This window comes from Oryzias melastigma, linkage group LG21, assembly GCF_002922805.2.
Source record: "Oryzias melastigma strain HK-1 linkage group LG21, ASM292280v2, whole genome shotgun sequence".
Classification (NCBI taxonomy): Eukaryota; Metazoa; Chordata; class Actinopteri; order Beloniformes; family Adrianichthyidae; genus Oryzias; species Oryzias melastigma.
The window spans coordinates 7,406,416-7,423,300 of record NC_050532.1 but is presented as its reverse complement, the minus strand read 5'-3'; the positions used below and the strand labels follow the sequence as shown (position 1 = coordinate 7,423,300).

General features: G+C 38.3%; 1 protein-coding gene and 1 long non-coding RNA gene across 3 annotated transcripts in view; one reads left to right on the top strand and one right to left on the bottom strand.

Annotated features, from left to right (window-relative positions):
* si:dkey-91i10.2 (uncharacterized protein LOC555224 homolog) overlaps positions 1 to 16,885 on the top strand; it is a 67,379-nt gene that overhangs the window by 376 nt on the left and 50,118 nt on the right. Inside the window, exon 2 of one of the 2 annotated variants that reach the window (XM_024287029.2) lies at positions 10,615 to 10,688. The exons of the other annotated variant lie outside the window; for it this stretch is intronic. The gene's annotated coding sequence lies outside the window, so the exon portion shown is untranslated. The remainder of the gene's footprint in view (positions 1 to 10,614; positions 10,689 to 16,885) is intronic. 2 annotated transcript variants of the gene reach the window in all.
* LOC112155425 lies at positions 3,514 to 4,622 on the bottom strand. Its single transcript, XR_002920789.2, has 2 exons — positions 3,814 to 4,622; positions 3,514 to 3,726 (listed from the first exon to the last, which is right to left on the bottom strand). It is a non-coding gene; the product is annotated as an uncharacterized LOC112155425 (long non-coding RNA).

The following is a 16,885-nucleotide window of genomic DNA, read 5'->3' as shown; positions in this document are numbered from 1 at the left end:
GAATTTGGTCTTAGCGGTCTCTTTTTCATACTTTGTTGTATTTTTGTAATTTCTATTAAACTGACCAATGTAATTTTGTATTTTTCATACACACACATATATATATATATATATATATATATATATATATATATATAAAATTGACTTAAAGGGAAACTCCAAATCAGGTTTAAGCACTGGCTTTTATTTTGAAAGTCCTGCATGCAAATGGCCTTCACCACACAAAACAAGCAAAATATGAAACCATCCTTAAAATAGCAAAATGTGGTGCAAAAAGATGAATTCCCAAAAAGAAAGAAGTAATTTATTACAAGTGTGTTTGATGCTCGTTCAAAGAAGTCAGGTTAAACACTCATTTTTAAAACTGATGCTCTGATAAGTGACAGATTGTCTCTGCTATGGTACTCGTTTTTTTTTAAAGTTATTGTTATACATTTTTGAAACAATATTTGAGCCTTATATAATTGCATCCAAAAAATCCATGCTCTAGCTATGACTATTGTTTTGCTTGGCTACAGGACTGAAACTTGCTGTTTACTCCTGCTTTTTCCTAATAATATTGTAAAGGAAATGCCTTTTTTTCCTACGACACTCAATATTTTTTCCCTCTTAACTTGAATTTTGCTTTAAACAAATGTAAACCGCAATAGTTTAATTTTAGCATTTGCAACTAAAATTAGGGCAGTTTGCATGGACATCTTTTAAAACCCAATTTGATCATATTTTGATCTATTTCTTAAAGCGTTTTCAGTGGTCTTTTAATCATGACTATGCAGTTTCTAGGCAAAAGAAAAAAGTTGTGTTTTCTAAGACATAGTGTCTGCAGAGCAGCAGTAATTCACTAGAAATTTACCTCTGAGTTCTGGGTAGGAGTGTTGGCATGGAGCAGCCCCGCCCCCTTTCCCTCTCCATTGCTGAAAGCTTACTGTTTGAATGCTTTCCTGCTAGCTTACAGCCCCTCACACCCCCAACCTAACATTACTGATTCAGAAAATGGTGAGCAATAATTGAGCTATCCAGTCATATGGTTTTGATCCAGATGCAACTTTAAGCTTAATTTACTTTAATTATGCGCTTCATCATTAGAAAAATTGCCACAAGAACTTGTTAAAAACACCAACAACCTGTAATTCATTGAACTATGTCTTTAATAGCAATAGAAAAATATCAATGTGCATTTTTTTTACTTTCTGTCATCGTTATCTGGACCATTTCTTTAATGAAAAAGAGAAACTGTGTTCTTCCCTGTTTTCCATTAAGGGAGTGAACGGAGTCTCTCTGAAGCTCCTGGGACCCATTTACTCTCCCTTTATTTTAAGCATGATTGGGCTGCAGCAGGCAGGAAGGCAGGTGCATCCAAGCCAGGACTGGAAATGCTTCTGGGGCTGATGGGAATGCTGGCTGACTTCCAGACTTCAATCAGATAATGTTAATGAATACGGGAAAATTGTGTTATTTGCACTAGAGCAGCAGTTTGCTTGTTTTATTGGAATGAATAATGCTGAATAATGAGACCTCAGGCTGTCCTGGTATAAATATTTGATGACTTCAGATTTGTTTAAAGTATTTCATGCAAGCTGGGGGAGATGTGTGTGAAGAAAAGCACCTGAGGTGCAGTTTTCATCCTCACAAAGGCTGAACGTTGACGCATTTGGAATGCTTAGCTTGCATAGCTTCAGCATGTTTTTTTTAAGAAAAAAATCAGTTACTGATCCATTAAACTCAAACCTCTGACTCTGCAGCAAACATTAGGTGCCACTTTATTTTAGTTCTGCATCACATGTGAAGGAATTTAATCTGAGCGCCTGCATGTTACATACATCACCACACAAGAATCTGAGGGAATGTCACACTGTTTACAAGGATCTTTGTTCTCTGTACTTCAACCTTTTCCATTTTTTTTAGCCTGCATCTAGTTTGTTTATATTGACATAACCCATCTATCCTCCAAACCTGAGTTGCTGGAGCCTATCCCAGCTGGAAAAAGGTGGTGTCAAAGTCACTCCTTTCACATTTACACCTAGACACAACTTATGCTACGATCACAACCCCAAATGCTACAGCATGGCGACCTAAATGCAAGTTTTAAAGTCCCCCTATGACAATTTTTATTATTTAATAAAGCTTTCCCAGTAGTGTTTTATTTATGATTATGAAGTTTTTAACCAAAATCCCACAACTTAAATGTCTTAAAAAGCGATTTTTCATTTTGATCTGAAGCCTTTGTTTTCAAAATCTCCTCTGAGGGGGCGTGGCTTTTGGAGCTGAGCTGAGCAGCCCCGCCCCTGATCCCCCCAATGTCTGATTATGATAGCTCTGTGTCTCGATAGCGTCAATCTTCACCGCTGCTACATAAAAACATCAAGCAATATTGCTAATGTATTGTTTTGAGCCAGATGTCAGCTCGGATGAGGAAGTGAAGATCTTCATGGACCGAACTTACTCCAAAAGACTGCAGTCAAATGAGCCGCTGTTCACATTTCAAGAAACTTCATTGAATCTCGTGGAGATTTTCCAGCGTTCTCAGCCCTACTACTGTAAGTATTGTATGAAACTCAGATAAAAAAATCCAGTGACGGCTGATTTTACCACAGAAATGTGAACGGCGGCTCATTTGACTGCAGTCAATGGGAAAACGCCATCTTCTCTTCTCCAGAACCTAAACTAGACATGCTAGCCTGAACAGATGAGGAGTTTAGTGCATGAGCAGCAGAGCTGTTGTGACATAGTGCCTGGAGAAAACCCACATATGTATGAGGAGAACATGTGAGCTTCACAGAAAGGTCCCAGCTGGGATTTGTACCAAAGCCTTCTTGCTTTGAAACAACCAATATACCATCAAAAAATAATTGTGTTACATTTTATCCAAATGTTTTGTGTTCTAGTGCAGCATCCTGACTGATAAACTCAATGTGAATGCAAGGTCTTCCATGTTCAGATGACAGAACCTTCCACAGACTTGCACACATCCTTACAGAATGCATTAAAACAGCTCTGGTGTGTTGCTGGGTATGGATTTGATTTGATAGTATGTCAGGGACTCTACCGTCCTCCTTTAAAGTATTTGACACTGTAAATATCTGCACCAGAGAGCTTCTCAGACTGCATCCTTGAGACTTCTGGCATGCCTCTGATCTGGGGTTTTCCTTCGCAATGCTGAAAATGTGTCTGCAGTTTGAAAAACATTGTTAAAAAAACATGAAGTCAATCAAAAATTCAAAGACTCTTTTTTAAAAAAAAAAAAAAACATTGACTGTTTTTTTTAAACTTAGAGCATGTCTTATCTTATAATATACTGTGATTTGTACTGCAATATATTGCTTTTTACACTGAAATATGCTATTTATCTATTGTGATTTATACAGTAATATATTGCTTCATATACTGACATATGCTATGAAATATATTATGATTTATACCAAAAATGTCTAAGATAATGCTTTATATAATAAGATCCTATGCAACATCAGATACATTTTCAGGTTTTGGAAAATACGTTCAATGACACGGCAATGAATTTCTGAATTTTATTCAAATAAAAAACACAAAACAATTTTAAATTCAAACTAAAAATGTAGCTTAAAACTTCTAAGAAATGTTACATTTTTAAGAAATGACTGTGGATCGTATTATTTTTCTCTTGGTGCCGGAGTTCGCAGATTTTTTGATTTATGCTTGCCCTTATCTCAGCCACCTTTGCCTCTGGATGGTGCTGGATAACCACATCTGTAAAAGTACACAAACACTGTAAGCCTAAATCATCACATTAAATCAATTATAAATAAATTCTGAAAAAAAAAAAAAAAACTTCACCAAGCAGAGCCTTTAACTTCTGGGGGTCCAGAGCCAGACGTCGCTCGGCCGAAGGTTCAACCTTGTTCTGCCCTCCCATAAGGTTGGACTTAAGGAGGACCTCAACACTGAAACGGCCGAGCAGACAGGTCCGCGCCATCCCTTTGGCAGTCGCTTGGGCCCTAGCAGTTTCCCAGCAATGGGCCGACACCCTCACATCTCCATCAGTCCCTAGTGGCACCTAATGAAGTGTAAGAAGGTGATTGAAGAAGATTATACTGATGCTGGTTTGGGAGGTGTAGGATGGGTTTGTTTCCCCCAACAGAGAGCAGCTTGTGTGAAGTCTTCCGACATGAACTGCACACAATTAATGATAAGAATTAAAATTAAAGAAAGCCACAAAAGGAAAAAAACAAAAATATTTTATCAAATCAATTTCTTGCAAAATTATTCTTGCCATTTTGTGCAGCCTGCTGATTTCTTTTTTCAATGATGTGACTTGGGCTCTGAGGTCTTCTGCGGTTGAAGAAGACACGCTTAGTTGCTCCAGGAGTCTTATTTTCTCTCCTAAGAGCCGTGACCTCCTCTTCCATTGAAGAGCTCTGCACAGGGTTTGCGCCAAGAATTTCAGAGGCAGCTTGTTTGGCTGGAAGTTGCCTGTAATTTTTCTGCTGGGTAAAAAGCATCAATGTTTAAAGAAATGGAAAAAAAATCTTTACAATATCAGTTGTAGGATGGAATTAGCCCATCTGTTTAACCGTGGGCTGTACGGTGGCGCAGTGGTTAGCGCTCTCGCCTCACAGCGAGAAGGCCCCGGTTCAACTCCAGGCTGGGACCTTTCTGTGTGGAGTTTGCATGTTCTCCCCGTGCATGCGTGGGTTTTCACCGGGGACTCTGGCTTCCTCCCACTGTCCAAAAACATGCTTCATAGGTTAATTGGTGACTCTAAATTGCCCCTAGGTATGAATGTGTGTGTGAATGAGTGTGTGATTGAGGCCCTGCGACAGACTGGTGACCTGTCCAGGGTGTACCCCGCCTTCGCCCTTCAGTATCCGGGATAGGCTCCGGCACCCCCGCGACCCCGAAAGGGACACAGCGGTCAGGAAAATGGATGGATGTTTAACCGTTCTTTTCAGCAACTTGTCAATTGCGTTGTTTGTCTTGTGTATATATATATATATATATATATATATATACACACACACACGCAATACATGTTTTCAGTTCTGCATGTTCTGCATATATATATATATATATATACAGGATGATATCGTTACCTTTTTGGGAACTGTTTCCTGAGTTTCCTCCAAGTTGTCCTTGAAGGATTTCTTTGGCTGTCGTTTTCTTTTCTTGCTCTCCGTGATCCCCTCCAACAGAAGTTTCTGCTCAACAGTCTTGAGTACAGACTCTTTTTCTTTAAATAAGAGTAGCAAGACAGAAATTCATGCAAATGTAAAATGGCTAATAACTTTAAAACTCAAAACTTTGCATTAAAATGAAGCAGGGCTAGGAATGTATACTGTTTTAAAGTACAGGGATTAATCTTATGAAAAGGTTGGAAATTCAAAAATTACACTTTTATGCTGTACGTGTACGCTAATCTTCAGCAGGGCTGCTCATCCTTAAGAGTTTTCCAGATCTCCAAGCCTTTTGCTAGCTTCTGATTCAGTTCATGAAGATCTGGAAAACAGGTAGGGTGGTGGCTCTCAGGGACCAGGAATGAGCCTTTCCTGGTCCCTGAGAGCCACCTGGAGAAAAATGGCGGGACAATGGGAACAAAGAAAATATTGGCCATCAGCATAGGCTGATCTCCAGTGCAACAGCCCCACCCCTACTCAGAGGTGAATTTCTGATGCAATCCGCCACTCTCCTGAAAATCGACAAAGACCTTTCCATTTTGGCTACAAAAACTGAATAATAAAAATGAAAGGACCACGGGGAACCGTTTTACAATAGATGAAACCATGGGGCTACTGTCCAGCACAAACACACTCTTAACCATTAGCTAACGCCTCAACCGTAACAGTTGATCGTTTTGGTACCACTTAATTTGTCTACCCATAATTTTATAATAGTAGAGAAAGCAAATAAACAACGAGTACTTGCCTGCTAAATGCAGAATCTCCGCTGGTTCAGCCACCCATCCGTTGGTCAGTCTCCCGGTGCGACACTCGACGAAATACTTTTTTCCCGGCTTTCTGGATCAAAATCAACAATCCATTTTGTTGGGACAATGGTAATGTCATCTTTGTCGTTTAACCAGCTCACCAGCGCAAACTTCATTGCTGACTTATTATTAAACTATGAAATCTAGCTACCGTCTACGCTTGTGGCCAGTCATAATACTCTACCAGGCTGCAACAAGATGCCGCTCTTTTATCCGGGGTTTTTTGCCGTGGATCCCTCTAGCGGAAGTTGACGCATTTCGCCATCTTGTGCATGCGCGGCACCCGACTGCTTTCAGTTACAATTACACTATGTTAGAAAGCTTAACCATGATGCTAACATTTTAGTCAGCGTGGAAACGATTGTGAAGATATTCAACAGAATCTTATTCAAAGGAGAACTGTACTCTGATCAGTTCACTAGAGTAAGTAAAAGGAACAGTTTTTCAGTTTTGTTAGAAAATGGACAAATAATCACTGTTTACTATTACATTGTTGTACAAAGTGGTGATGAAAAAAATGTTTTGCTCTTGGAAGACAATATGACAAATCACACAATACACTTATTAATCTGTAAAATACAATAGCTTTAAAAAAGAGTGCTACAGGGTAGGAAACAAGTTTTTGAAGAAATGCGTGATTGTTGATCTGCCACAATATACCAGTCTTTATGCATGTATTCCTCCACGTTTAAGTATGGAGGACTGAAATGTGTAACGTGATGTAAAGTTGTGAAAACTTGTCATTCTGAAAAGGAATAAAAAATATTAACTCAAAGAAGTTTTTCCTGTTTTGTCTGATGTAAGTAATTATATACAGTAGCAACATTAAGGTTGTTTAAAAACCAGTGGCGGGCCGTGCATTTCACACCTAGGCCTTCAGTAGTGCTCCATCTGAATCAACCCAACCCTCATTAACTATTTTATGGCTATAAAACTTCTACTGCAGGTACAACTGAGACACACATAAAAAAGCATAAAAAATAACCTGATAAAATTGCAATAATATTTAGGTATATAGCAAAATTTTACTCACCAAAAATCCGGATTATTTGTACACAAAATCCATCCTTTCTTTCCTCAAGAAGATTTCAATCACTCTGTCGTGCAGATTATCCGTGCGTTTTAGTTCCATCAAGAAGTCCTTTTCTATCGCCATGGAAGCTAATGCTGAAAGTTGAGCCTGCCCTGACGTATTTCTGGCATAAGTTTTAATTCGCTTCAGGGCTGAGAATGTCCGTTCAACAGAAGCAGTGGACACGGGGCTTGCTAGCTTCGGAGTTGCCCGACCCCGCTTAACAATGTCCAGCTTTTCTTGAAAAGTCCGTCTTGAAAACGACTTTGACAGTAAGTCTGCAACCAAATCCATTTCTTCTCCTCCTTCAGCCATTGTGGATTGACAAACCAGCTATTAAATTCGATATATTTGCCTGTGCAGGTCGCTGCAGATTCAGTTTACCAGCTCTTCCTAGTACACTCTCCGATTATCCAATCACAGCGCGTGAAAATCCTGACGTTTCCGTGGGCCTTCTAGCTGGCCTATCACGTGGTCTCCTCCAGATCTGATTGGTTGAAGCAACAGTTTGGTGGACCATTGTTTTATGCTACAGGGCCCGCAAAACTGATTGTGAAGGCCTTCAGGCAGATTTCTTTGACCCTAGCAACAAATGGTGCTGCAATGTGATTGGTTAATGCTTAAATAGGAAAATACACGTCTGGAAGCAGCGCAGCCAGGGAGACAGCAATGAAAGGACGAAGACAGAGCATTTGGAATTATAGAATACGTATTCACGGAAATAAATAATAATTAATATCAGTCTGTGATTCAGATATTTTTAGGCCAGCAGAGAAGGCCTTGCAGGCCCTGACGGCCCGCCACTGTTAAAAACTGACATGGACATGTGATCCATCCAAAAAATGTCAGCGAGGATGTTTTAAAAATATATGAATCAATATAAAAATAAACCTATAACAATAGGTTGACCATCCATATATTGCAATATATTCAAAAATATAGAAAAGGGCTGATATATTGAGATATATTTCTTAATATATTGTCAATATATCTACATATATACTGCAATATATTTTTGTTTCATTTGACATAGTAATTTATCAAATTCGATTATTAACGATATAAACAACAGAAGTGAAATGGCACAATAGACACTTTTATCCCCCTCATGATATATATCATCATATCGCTCAGCACTACCAGTAATGTTAGGTTGGGGGTGTGAGGGGCTGTAAGCTAGCGGGAGAGAGTGTAAACAGTAGGATGATGGGAAGTGCGGGGGACTTGCACCACACCAGCAGTCCCTCCCGCAACTCAGAGATGAATTTCCAATGAACTCCTGCTATGTCCTAACAAAACAACACAAGTTTTGTTTATTTTGGTTAAAAATGGCATAATCATAATTGAAAGACTACTGGGAATGCTTTAAATAGATTAAAAGATGATCAAAGTGGGACTTTAAGTGTTTGAACAAACTATTTGATCAATCATTTTTAGCATTTGTTGATGAACTAAACATACATTTCTGCAGCTTCTGTTTCCTGCTTCTGCAATCATGACCGCCCTCGGCATAAGTCAGAGCAGAAATGATTTTAATCCTCCATTTTCTTCTGCAACAGGGTTAGAAAAATGTATTCTAAATCTGTCCTCATAAAGGCATTTAGCCTCGGAGGCAGGAATGCTCCTCAAGGTTAAGAGAAACTCATTTCGAGATTTTTATTTAAGAATTCAAGGCAAAGAGGGATGATAATGGGAGCTCGTTTGAGGCATCACATCTCCTCTCCTGAACCCCTCTGTCCCCTGAGAGCCTCTTTTGTTCCTCTGACCAGCCTGCTGGATAAACGAGAAAGCGTCCCCCTGTGTCCTGTTAGAACATCAGTCACAGCTGCATGCAAGGCAGCATGACTGACGGTGTCTGCAAGTATCTGTCACCCATCCCCGCCCTGGAGAAAGTAATTGAAGCGGTGCATTGTGGGTGAGTCTGGAGTCTGCGTCCCAATAACAGAAGCCCACTAATTGCGGTGGAGTCATTAGGAATCAGGCAGCTGGGGCAGCGATGAGCTGCATCTGGGAGAGCATGAAGAAGTGATGCTGCTTTAGGTGAAGCTTCTCGACGTGAACTTGAACACTGGAGGTACCTCATTACCTCAGCCACAGAGTCATGGTCGATTCAGTTCGGGTCACAGAATAATTTTTCATGTCTGAATGAAAATAGATTGGAAGATGAGAACTAGAGGGCAGAAAGGAGGATGGTGAAACACTGTTATGCACATTTTTCTGTCTCACACAGACGGTCAAAGCAGTGACACACAACAAAAGGGTTGTCGTGTTTCACAAATGTCACACTAAGTCATAATATTCTTAACTTTAGACGTGCTACTGTGTTTGATTTTGATTTGTTCTACTTTATGAGATTTCTTTAAAGACTCACTTCAATGAAAATCAGGTTTTGGGTGTGTTTAGCTCCTTTTTTTATAATTAAAGATAATTAAGCTAAAAAATCTCTGAATATGTCTTTATTCAAATCATTATGAATCAAGAGCAGATGAAAAAAAAAATGCTGTTTGAAAAAGAACTTAAAGCTAAAATCACATTAGTTGTCATGCACCTGAGTATGTGGAATTTACTCTCCTCATTTGATCCCTCCCCTGGGGGAGCGGTGAGCTGCAGACACAACCGCACTCAGAAACCATTTGGTGGTTTAACTCCCCAAACCAACTCCTTAATGCTGAGTGTTGAGCAGAGAGGCATTGGATCCCAATTTTAGAGTATTCTGTATGACTCCGCCTGGATTTGAACTCATGACCTTCCAGTCTCAGGGCGGACACTCTACCACGAGGCCACTGAGCTGGTTTTGTGATGTAGAAACATTATTTTTGATGTAGAAAATATGCTGGGTGGGCCACAAGCTCCCTTCTCCAAACTCTCAGGAACCAGAAGAGGGGCGGGGTTGCTCCACAGCAACAGTCTTGCACAATATTCAGAGGCAAATTTCTAATGAACTACTGCCACTCTGCAGAAACTATGTCCTGAAAAACACTGCAGATTTTGGATTTAGGCCAAAAAACACAAATTAAAAGACCACCGGAAACAATTTTACAATAGATAAAAAGATGATTGGAGTGGGTTTTTAACTTAAGCCTGACAACACTTTGTTAATTTTAAGTTGTCCCAAATTTAGCCTCTGTGAAAGTCTTCTAACACTCCCATATGAAATTTGCTCCAAATAAACTGTACTTTTTTTGTTTCACTTAGAATCTGTTTTAAAAGACCCAAGAAATTTAGAATATTGAGACCCAGCGTCTAGCAATAACTGCAGATTTATAAAATATTATTCTCTTATCGTTTCAATTTTGGGAGATTAATGATGCAAATCTGCTTTTGTGTGTCGAGTGACCTTGTGTCCTTGATAAATAATCATTTGAGCTTGATAGATTATTTAAAATGTTAATGAATCTTAAAAAGGAAAACAGCAGCAAAAGTCTTTGCTTTGCTGCTATTGTCCACTAATTTAAGAATGTCATTTCAGATAAGTTTATGGTCATGAAGTGACTGTACAGGACACTTGGATCATCCTTAAACTGTTATAAAAACATGAAACATACACAAAATACATCAATCCATTTTTGGGGTTTCTCAACAGGAAGTAATACACTGAACCGCACCATGTTTAGGAGCAAAGCTTCATCAGATTGTCAGGCCGCTCGTCATTGAAAGGTGAGAATTTTTAAACCATGTTTTATTAAACTGACTCAGTCAGCCACTCCTTTGGAACCATGTTTTAGTCAATATCACAAAATTAACTTAACAGTTTTTAATGCAGAAGATCCAGAAAATGGGCTTCATTTATTTCTTATAGCTGTTTGAATGTACAGATTCTTTTTGTTCCAGAAAACGCTGAGACTGAAATAGCTTGCCTGCCAGTTCTTTGTTTTGGAGGAGTTGTCGTCCTCTGAGGCTTCCCCTCCACATGCTGAAGGCAGCAGAATAATGCTGGAAATGTGCATTTCTCTGAGAGATTCCCCCCTGTGAACAAGTGTTTCTGTGGGTGTGAGTGACTCGAATGCGGATGCCGAATGCTAATAAGATTTGAAACCCCTGCTATTTGTGTACTACCTGTCAGCTCGGAGGCATTTCCTCTTTGTGTGTCTTTATGCCGCATGAATTTACTCACCACCGCCTGATTCTGGTCAAAGAGGATTCTCCAGCAGGAGGAATATGTTTTAAAAGCTGCTGAATCGACATGTCTGTGTTCAGCAAACAGGTTGGGTAGTTTGTCTGCAGGATCCCAAAGGAAACTGTCTGATTCAGAAGAGCCTTCAGTGACTCCCCCCATGAAGCTGCTTTGCCTTTAGCTATTTATTGGGGTAAAAAATGGATTAAAATAGTGCTTTGTACATCTTCTTTCACCTTCCTTCACTCTATCCATCTGGTAACTGGCTCTGAAATGGAAGATTTCTTTGTTTACTGGTGCATGTGTAGAAAACCCTGTTGTAACTTATCTGTAACCCAGTAAATGTATGAAAACAAGCATTATTAAGGCTCAAATCCTTAAAACTCAGATCATTTGTTGATCTGTTTTTGTTCCAAGTAGTCCTTTAATTATGATGCTGTTTTTAGCCAAAACAAAACCAAAAAAAGGTCGTTTTCATTGACATATTTTCTGCAAAGCAGCAGGATTTCAATAGAAATTCACCTATGAGTTGTTGGTGAGATTGTTGGTGTGGAGTAAGCCTGCTCCTCTTCCCATTATCCATCTGTTTACACGCTCTCCCTCCAGCTTACAGCCCCTCTCAACACCGACCTAACATTAGTGATGCAACAAAATAACCAGTATTATTGGAGCTATCCAGCCGTGCAGTTTTAAGTTAGATGTCAGCTCAGATGAGGAAAACAAAGACGTACATGGATCTATTTGAGGAGGCATCAGAATGGAGCAGAGCAGGGAGCTTGTGGATTACCAATCGTAGCTTTTTCCATAGGTATTTTTTCATCTGCTCCTTATTAACAACAATTTAAATAAATAAATACTCAGAAATGCAGTTTTAAGCACATTTTCTTTCTAAATGTTCTTGATTAAGAGAGAAAATGCTACAAGAACATGTTAAAAGCACAATTTTTATTGAACTGAGTCTTTAAATCTCGGCTCTTTCAGTACTTACACATTACAAAGAGCAAACTGCTTCACTGTTTCAGTTTTGGGGTCAATAATAGTGCATAGACTCATGCGTTTATGTACAGTGTAGTTAAATATTAAGTACATTTAACCACAAAAATCAATTTCCAGGGCTTTGTGTAATTTACAGTGTAAATAGAAGATACTTTTGTGTCACAACAAAGCACCAAACTCTCACAGAGTCTGAGTAGAATTCTTCTCTATCTAATTAAGTGTCATTTTGTTTTGTTTAGTCCTCAGCAAACTTTTCACATTATCCTGCAGGCATTTTAGTGCCCAGATCTGTTAGATTTAAGTCAATTTGACCTCTTTGTTCACACAGGTCTTTTATAGCCCCATACTTAAATATTTTAAGATGGAGGTCAGAGCATTGTGGTGATCACTACGAAATTATATTGTCTGTAAGTTACTTTAAAGCTAATTTAGAGGGAATTCTTGTTTGTTTTTCAATTAAAACATTTATTCTCGTGCACCTATCTGCAGCAAACCAGACCATGTTGTTCCCCCCTCCATACTTTTTTTAGTTGATGTGAAAGTATTTTATAGTAATTTATTAAAATTTCTTGCCTGGTTATTGCGTAATATTAAGACATTTATGCGATTTTTTTTTTTTTCGTTTCTCTCATACTTTACTTAAAATGTTTCCCCCTTTTTGTATGTTTGTTTAAGAAAAACAATAAAAAGAAAGTGACAAAAAATAAATTAATATGATTTTATTCATTAACCATGATTGCTTTGTGTTTCATCACAAATCCAAAGCACATTTACATATTTTTAAAACCAATTTAATTAATGCAAAAAGCAACAACAAAAACTAAACTAAAATTAGATATTGTGAGAACCACAGCATAAAAGAAACCAGGTATAAGCTAAGACAAGCTTACTGATGTAACCTTTAAACATGATTCTAATAGATTCATCAAATTAGAGACAACAAAGTGACTCATAGCTGAGTCTTACTTTTAAATAGGGGATTATTTTTAAACGTTTTTTAAAAGTAAAAAATAAATGCCTTTAGCACAATTAGTTACTCTCCTTTTCTTAATTTCTAATTAGGTACATGAATGTTTACATTGACAACATATTCCTTATTTACCTTCACTGGTATAAGTGCTGCTGTTTTTCAGGGTTTCCTGGACTCAAGCTGTTGCTCTGAAGGTTGCTCTGCTCGGATCATGATGCATAATGCATTTTATTTCTGCTTCCCACACATCAATCTCCTCGTGTCATGTCTTGGGAACACTCAAAGGATTGATTTCTTTGTTTCTGTGGGGATTTTTTTCAGTTTGTAGGCTGCATAAACATTTTTTTCTACCTTTGCTGTATCTCTTTGTCATTTTGTTAAACTACTCCACAGATGTTATTATGGAATTTCGAAGGGTAATGTTTCCAAGTTGACAATTAAGAGATGTTCTTATTTACTCAGATGAGGAAAACCGTGTTGTGTGCCCTCGTTCATCTATCTATTTTCAATATCTACTTTATCGTCTGCGGCTCACATCTGTGTCACTCTGACAGTTTTCAATTAAGTTAATATTTATTCAGGTGCGTTCTGGCTTCTCTTTGTGCTCTGTTTACAGTTTAATTTCCATGTGGTGATATTTCTTCTCTCTTGTCACATTGGGAAGAGAAGCTGATTAAACTGAACCTGTCATCAGCGCTGTAGACGGTGCACAAATGATGCAGCTTTAGGAGCTCGGCGCATGGCACCGAGCAGAAAAGGATTGATTGATGGGAAAATTGGATCTTGTGGCCTCTTATCAAAGGCTCATGTTCATCCAGTGTGGCTGCAGGCATGTTGGTTATAATAGATGGCTGTGCCGTGACTTTAAAACAACCAATACAATGCTTAAAGAGCACACACTGTGTACGCTCACATTTATTCACTAACGCATGTGGGTCACAGTCTTTACGTAACATAAATGCCAGTTTAATGGAGCACTGCTGTGGCCTTTATTTCGTGTCAGGCCACCTAAGATCCAATGGAAAATTTAGTAATGAATAAGGTTAAAAGGTCACAGTGATAGCATGTAACCCTGTTTGGAGTTTTTTTACTTACTGGGCAGGTCAGCTTCTGTAGTTCTCTGCTTGTAACAGACTGTCATAATTTTTTTTTATGAAACCAACTACAAAATGTAACATCTAGAGTTTAAACTGTACTTAAGCATCATGTTAAAACGTAAAAACAAAGTGGTGATGGTCAGTCAATAGGGACGTTTCAGACGTCTCTCTGGTGTTAAAGTCAAAAGTTAAAGTCCCATAAGTCATCACACAGGTGAGTGAAATTTGTTCTCCACATTTGATTCATCCCCTGGGAGAGCGGTGAGCTGCAGACACAGGAACCATTTGGTGGTTTAACCCCTCAATCCAACCTCTTAATGCTGAGTGTCAAACAGGGAAGCACTGGGTCCCATTTGGTATGACTAGACCTGGACTTGAACCTACAACCTTCCAGGCCCAGTCACTCTACCACAAAGCCACTAAACATCAAGCTCTGCTTTAACAATACAGTTATAGGTACTGTGGAGCTGCACCAGACTAAAACTTTAAGGTAGTTTTGACAACTTGTTGCACTATAAGATAAACCCCTAAATACTCTTTCCAAATAAAATTGTTTTTGGTGTTTTTAACATGCTTTTGTACCATTTTCTCGTGATTGAGGTCATGTATAAAATAATTAGAAATTAAAATCACGTTTCCGAGTTCAGGACCAGAAAAAAAAAACAACAGTTTGAAAAAGCTCGGGTTTGACGCAGCGACTCCCAAGATCCCTGCTCCGCTCCAATTCTAAATACTCCAAATAGATCCATGTACGTCTTCATTTTCCTCGTCTGAGCTGACATCTGACTCAAAACTCCGTGGCTGCATAGCTTTGATATTGCTTGTCGGTTTTTTTTTGTTACGCTGATGTACGATTGGGGCTATAAGGAGCTGTAAGATGGCAAGAAAGAGTGTAAACAAAGGCATGCTGGGATATTAACGTAGGTTTCTTCCACACCAACAGTCCCACCCACCACTCAGAAGCAAAATTCTAATGAAGTCTTGCTTTTTTGCAGAAAATATTTCTTAAAAAAGACACAGCGTTTTTTTATTTTGTCTAAATATTGCATAATCATAAAACCACTGAGAATACTTTTACAACAGAAATAAATATAGTTGTTGTGGGACTTTAAAGCACAGCCTCTCTCCATTTTTACACATCACTGAAATCTTACCTCCAGAGCTGTGATTCACTCACAGTTTCCCGCCTAAGTCTCACTCCGATCATCTTTGATTTAAGAAGAATTTGTGTCAACCAATCAAGGACTTTTGCCCGTAATGATGACATGATTAGCAAGTGAAATCCAAAACCAACATGGAGGAGAATCTGACCATTCTCCTCTTAAACTTTATTACATTTTTACTATTTATTTTGAGACAATAATAAAAAGATCCTGATTTTTTTTTTAATTGTTAATTTTTCCTTCCATCTACTAATGCGAGACAGCAAGTCATCAAACTGGGTCACAGAGATGGAATTACCGCTAAAAGAGGAAAAAAAAAAAAAGAAAAAAAGGTCACGAACTCTGACCCTCCCACAACTGCAGAATTTTTTTTATTATTAATTTATTGAACGAAATTATTATATATATATATATTTTAAAATCAAAAATCAAAATTCAGACTCAGCTCCTGCAGTAGATGGTGAAGCTCCTGAGAGAATCTCTGAATGATCTCATGAACCTAGACATGTGATTACTGAAGCTCTTCAAAATAAATTAATCTCATCTCTCAACATCATCTGTGTCTTCCATGCACTATAAATGAAACATACAGTCAATGTAATGATGAGGCTGAAAATAGTGGACAGTAGCTCCTCCCACATGGGGTGGCAGCATCAGGTTTATGAACACATTTTGGTACAAGCAGTGCTTTCGCTTACAGGCGGAGGATGCGAATTCGCCATGTGGATCACGCTCGGTGAATGTAGCGTAAAGGTTCAGTCACCTGTCAGTTTAAATATTAAATCACTGTGTGCAACTTTGATTTCAAAAATAAAATTATTTAAAATGTATATTTTTTTATACTCTGCAAAGTCAATACTAAATTCAGCCACTGAGACAAAAAATATTTTTTACTTTTTGCAAAGTTTTTAGGATTTTGAGACAGATTTTTGCCACAAATCCCCAATTATTAAAAAAAAAAAACTATTTGTGTTTTTCAACAAACATTTTAGCTGAAATCCAAATAATTTCTACTTGGTCTTACCCTGGTGAGATACTGGCAAAAGTTTCAAACTATTTCCCAAATTAATAATTACATTTTTTTAATTTCCTTTAAAATGATTTTTTTTTTTCAAATCAAAACTCTTGTTCCTGCTATAAATTGGGTTATTATAAAGACCACAAAGTCAAAACCAGAAGTGCACCATTCCTACAAAAACTGTAATATAACATTTTTTATCCATGACGTATATAAAATGACTGCACAGAATATAGAGGTCAGTGGGAAACTGAGTGAACTCCATTCCAGTGAACCAAAACCTAGTTAATTGTGTGAATATAGTTCAGTGGGTTGAGGCCGAGCCTGTGGCTACATTCAGTATGTGTGTCATTGTGTTCCATTGTGCATTGTGACCTTCAGCCACCACCCAGTCACTCGCCCCTCTGCTGATTGTCAAAAGAAACGCCTTGTTGTCTACAATGGCATTGTGGTTGCCCAGCAATCAAGCTGTGGATGAACTGGGGAAAAAGACAAT